The sequence below is a fragment of the Astyanax mexicanus genome, chromosome 11 (assembly GCF_023375975.1).
Source record: "Astyanax mexicanus isolate ESR-SI-001 chromosome 11, AstMex3_surface, whole genome shotgun sequence".
Taxonomy (NCBI): Eukaryota; Metazoa; Chordata; class Actinopteri; order Characiformes; family Acestrorhamphidae; genus Astyanax; species Astyanax mexicanus.
Genome location: NC_064418.1, coordinates 43,170,821 through 43,176,837, shown reverse-complemented (window position 1 = coordinate 43,176,837; position 6,017 = coordinate 43,170,821).

Below are 6,017 nucleotides of genomic sequence, written 5' to 3'. Positions count from 1 at the left end.
GACCACAGAGCTGCTGTTGGCTGGATATTTTTGGCACAGCAGTGGAGGGTAAAGTGTGAAACAGTCCTCCAGCACTCCCGATGAGTTCATTCCAACATGTCAGAGCTGCAGTGTGTTTTGCGGAATTGCCCGTCCCTGCTCTATACAGCCTGTGTGCATCGACATACTGCAGCAAAAGAACTGAACAGCTGTGCCAGATCCCGGAAAACAAAAGAACAGATGTGAAAATATAATAGTTCAAAAAACAGCAACAGAAGTGAACACGGTGTAGCAGCAAATTGCCTACAAGAAATTATAATGAGCATGTATTTATGTTCTGTGGCAGTTAGTGCTGCTGAATAAATATGCAGAGCATACAAAAACTCTAGTAGGTTCTATATGGGAGGGATGGCAACCTTTAAGACAATTTTAAATTCCTACAAATACAGCATAAACACACACAATTTGTTTGAAATTAAGGATATTAATTGAGTTTAGTCCGTTGCAATTGGCAGCTATTTTATGATTGGCTTCTGGCACAATCTTTTTGCATACTATGGTACTGTATGTCACCTAGCGTCTGACACTCACTGTCAGTGTGTAGTCGTTCCCCCCTAGCCCATCTTAGGTAAACTTGTACAGTAGATCATGTATTATGAGTAACTGCCTTGTTTCCATGTTTTAGACTGTAAAACCAAGCTTAATTTTTGAGCTGCTAACTTTGTGCTGGCTGTGTGCTATACTGTTCACTCTAGTGCTGGGCGATTATGGCCAAAAAATGAATCAAATTAATCATGAAAATCACCCAGAACTAGTTCTCTCTACAGCATTTATATTTTTGTTACATTTTAATTAGATGAAATTAAAGTTTTATTACTTGAAGATATTGAGGCAACCAATTTCCATATATTATGTAAGTGAATTCAACTCATTATCACTCAAAACACCCCCTACACCCACTACAATGTGTATAGAATTTAAGAATATAGTAACCGCACTATAGTGTAAATTGTGGGTTATGCAGCTTTTTGACATCAGCAGCCAGAGTCCGAGACAGCACAACTGTTCTCTCTGGGTGGGTAAATGGCACTTATTACTCCCACTGTGACACACATCTGTTGGCTGATGTATTATAGCTGGAGAATTATACGTGGCGTATAAGATTTCTGGCTACCTCTTATGATGGTCTTATTCTTTGTTTTATAAAGCATTAATAAGACATTTCTAAATAGTTTATTCACTATGGATTAGGAGCTTTCTTTATTATGGTATTAATCAGTAAACAGTGAGTACATTCTTGGAAGTCTATCATTAGTAATTTTGTTATTAGTTGTGATAATGCACAATAAACACTTTGCCAACACCCTGTTATCCGCATTTATTAAGTATTTATTAAGTATATTTATTAAGTTTGATTTTATCATTGTATTCAGATGTGGACCACAACAACTGAACTGAGATCAGCACACAGAGCATTGAGCTGAATGGCTCCCATAGCCAGTTTAACATTTAATTAATATTACCTAGATTAATTACTACAGTTGCCATTGCTCTACATTCTCCGGGTTGATGGTGCTCCACACAGTACTTCGGGACTAAGTTAGGGAATTGTGAATAAGGTAGCATGATGATCATCCAATATCCTGACCTTACATACGCTGTTGTCAATGAATGCCTTCAAATCCTCACAGCAATGCTTTAGAATGAAGTAGAAAGTCTTTCCCCAGGTATTAGGGTTGTATCTTATGTACGATACCAGCAAAAATCATTCAATGCTTTTATTTGTTCCTATGATGTAAATTATAATTAATTAATACTAAAGTTATCCAGATAATGACTAAAAAAACATAAGAAATCATGGATTAGCATGGAGTAGCTTAAAAGTGCGAAACAAACCATAATACTCTGTGAAGCATTTCTGTGGCTCTTATCTAGGGAGCTGTTAACTTGTGGTTTCTGAGGCTGGTAACTCTTGCTCTTCCTTTTCTTGGGGTGGTCCTGATGAGAGCCAGTTCCATCGTAAAGTTTTTGATGGTTTTTGCAACTGCACTTAAGAAAAACTTCCAAGTTCTTGAAATTTTCAGATTGACTGACCTTCATTTCTTAAACTATTTGTTTTCTTTACTTGGTTGAGTAGTTCTTGCCATAATATGGATTAGAAAAACATTACTCAAATAGAGCTATCATTCACTGTATACCAACTCTACCTCTTCACAACTTTACAACTGACGCTCTCAAACACATAAGAGGTTAACTGTTAACTAAAAGCCTGAATTCCAGGTGATTCTACATCATAAAGCTATCTACTCTAAAGAAATATTTTTAATAATTGAAAAAACACTAAAATTAGTGTTAAATTTAAGTTACTGAACGTAAAAGTTGTAATAGATTCTGTTTTTTGGAATGTTTAGCTGTTTGTGCAGCTTGTACCTGATTTCGGAGGAGAAAACAGCTCATCAAAGCATATTTAAAGCTATTTGTGCCTGGAGTGCTAACATTTTAACATCTCAGCAGCTGATTTTACTCACAGATGATAGCCTGGTCTGGGCCACAGCCAACTCCTCTCTCCAAATTACCTCCTTTTCTGCGTCTCACAGCCGGGGGGCAGAAACAGCCCTCTATGCTTCACTGATTGGAACCGACAGCAGCTCAGAGAGAGCGCGGCGAAGTTCTCAGTAAGATCAATAACTCACATCAGACGGGTTCAACGGCACACTTGACACTGCTCTGCGCATAATAACAGGCGAAGGAGGACGGCGTGGCGCACAAAGGCACCTCGGCCCACGCACATAATCTTACCTGTTAATGCCGGGATATGAAGGCTGTGCCGTACTCGTAATCACAGCAATTCATCGCAATGAAGCAACAGTAAACACTCGAGACCCTGAAGCGTGTAGACAGACGCAGAGAGGGAAATCTGTGCAGATTAGATTGAGCAATCAGATTAAGCCAATCAGCGTGAGGCGCATTCACCTATAGGCCTCTCAGGGGCCCGTGTTAGCGTGTCATTCAGCGCTGGGTGGCGGATGATTAAATTTCATCCTAATTCCCCTATTTGCTATGGAGATTGAGCAGTGTAATCCCTGCGGCTCGAAGACAGTGGATTCTCAGCGCTCTGAGCCTCGGGCTGCTCATGTCACCCATCAAGGTGGCTTTGGGTGTATGACAGCTCCGTGGCGTAGCCTCCGTAGGCTAGCAGGAGTAGATAAAGTGGCTCAGGCCCACTGCCGGCACTCTCCGGCACTGTGGGATAAAGCAATAATCACAGGGTTAAAGAGATAGGCCAGATGAGCCACACGCCTGTGGAGGGGCTGCCTACAACAACACGTCAGGACTGGCATTAAAACATCACACAGATATCACTTAGCATTGTTTGTTTACAAGAGATACACTGCGGTTGATCCCCACTAGAGGATTATGTGTGGTGTCATTCACCTGGGTGGTATTTGGGGGCTGTTTGGGGGCTGTGTGACAGATTAACCTAGTTTAGAGAGAAATTACAAAGGAAAAATCTAATTTTTTAAAAAGTCTTCTGTCATTGAAGATGAAGGTTATCAGGGTCAATGTCGTGGTGTCTAGTTTAAACAGAAGTAATCAATAAATAATCCATACTAAAGTTGTTTGAATGGAATTTGAATGGAAACTGTTCAATTTAAGGAGAACTCTGGTTTAAAATGAACTTTTGTTGTAGTAAAACATGATAAAAAGTACTTACCTTTGATGAATAGCACACCTCCGTTCTCCCACAGCGTTACGAGATCCAGAAATTTTAACGGTTTGTCCAACAAACACTCTTCAGACTGGGTGATACAGGGCAAAATTTACCCTGATAAATCGCTTTTTCCACCGTTATCCAGCTCGAAGTAGCTCCACACCTCCTTGCTAGAATCCGGAGAGCCCTGACATTTAAAACGAGGCATTAATAACTTAAAAAGTGCACAAGAAGCTTATTAAAAACCACTGTTAACATCCTATAATGCGAGCTTCAGCTCCGAGGGCCGCCATTACTCCTGGTGCCGACTGCTACCCTATGCAGAGTCTATGTAGAGTTCTGAAGCTAGCTTTGTGGGATGGAAGCAGTGGTTTTTAATAAGCTTCTTGTGCACTTTTTAAGTTATTAATGCCTCGTGTTAAATGTCAGGGCTCTCCGGATTCTAGCAAGGAGGTGTGGAGCTACTTTGAGCTGGATAACAGTGGAAAAAGTGATTTATCGAGGCAAATTATGCCCTGTTGCTCCCAGTCTGAAGGGTGTTTGGGCAAAGTGTTAAAATTTTTGGATCTCGGAACGCTGTGGGAGAACGGAGATGGGCTATTCATCAAAAGTAAGTACTTTTTATCATGTTTTACTACAGCAAAAGTCCATTTTACACTAGAGTTCTCCTTTAAGCAGTTCAATCTAGCCTTGGAAACAAGATGACTAGCAGATACAAGCAAGCAGTTGGGTACTCCAAAACCCAAACTGGATTGACGCCAGATCCTAAACAGAACCTGGATTTTTTTGCTAAAGACAATAAGATTTCAGTCTATAGTAGTTTATGTTTCAATTCCCCAACACCATAGCAAATAGCAAATTAAGCTAATAGTGCCTGGCTAAAGGATGGCCTAAAAAGGCAATTCATCGAAATGGCCATTCTGGTTCTCTTAGTCCAATGATGAGCTCCCTCTCAAAGTCTTTGTCAACTAGACAAAATGCCTTTAAGTATATTGTAGAGGTACAGTATGTCCAGCAGGTCAGTGATCTCTCACCAGGAGGTACACTACCCAAAATTATCCACTGAGAGTCTTTCTATTAGGCAGTGAGGGAAGCACCTTTATGCTGTCTTGTGGTAAAAATCAGTGCCTAATCTAATGCCAAATTTAATAATTTAAACGTCTGCCTGAGACATAATCGCACGCCGAGTTTTGCAGCAAAATATATTTTTCGCCAACATATTCACTTAAACATCACGACAGTGTTTTCCAACAGGGTTACAGAGATACACACCAGAGTTGATCCAAACCAGTGAAATATTTCTGCTATCACTCACTTCAGTGGTGTTCAGTTGTATGACACATTGGCCTACTTTAAAGCTGGCAACTCATTTATGCAATATTTCACTGCCAAATTTATCATTAGCATGCACCCACCACGCTAGAGCGAGAGCGATTCCTACAGGGATTAGACCACATTTTAAAGGACTGGTAGGAATAGTATCTTAAACCACACTGCCTTTTCATTTTGCGCTAGACTTGCTGACAGTGATGTACTGCTATTAATTTTATGTTCTTTTTCATTATTATGTTCTTTTTTACAGAACATTGTGTGATAAACTACGACGGTAACTGTCTTTGAAGTTACTCAACACATTGATTGTTACATGGTTTGAGATTAAAGCCAACATTTACAATGAAACTGTAAATTTCACTGTAATTCATCATAAAACATCAGTAAGTTTTGTATTTCATTTGTAAATCAAGGGAGCAGAGTCTGGAGGAAGAGTGGAGAGACACACAGTCCAAACTGCTTGAGATCTAGTGTGAAGTTTCCACCAATCAGTGATGGTTTGGAGAGACATGTCATCTGCTGGTGTTGATCCACTGTGTTTTATTACAGCAAAACCTTATAGCACTTCATGCTTCCCTCTGCTGATGACAACTTTTATGGAGATGGGGATTTCATTTTCCAGCAGGACTTGGCACACTGCCCACACTGCCAAAAGTACCAATTGGTCTTTCTGAGACACTGATTTTTGGGTTTTCATTGGCTCTAAACCATAATCATCAACAATAAAAGAAATACTAAATGCTTAAAATAGATCACTCTGTGTGTAATACATCTATATAATATATGAGTTTCACATTTTAAGCTGAATTATTGATATCAATAACCTTTTCAATGGTATTTTATAATTTTTTTATATGCACCTGTATCATATTGTTTTGATCATGTTGTATCATATCGCTATGTTGCATTAAATATCGATATTTTTATTATCACACAATATTATAATATCATGAAGAGATGGCTTGTGATTCCCACCTTTACCAGTGAACCGGTC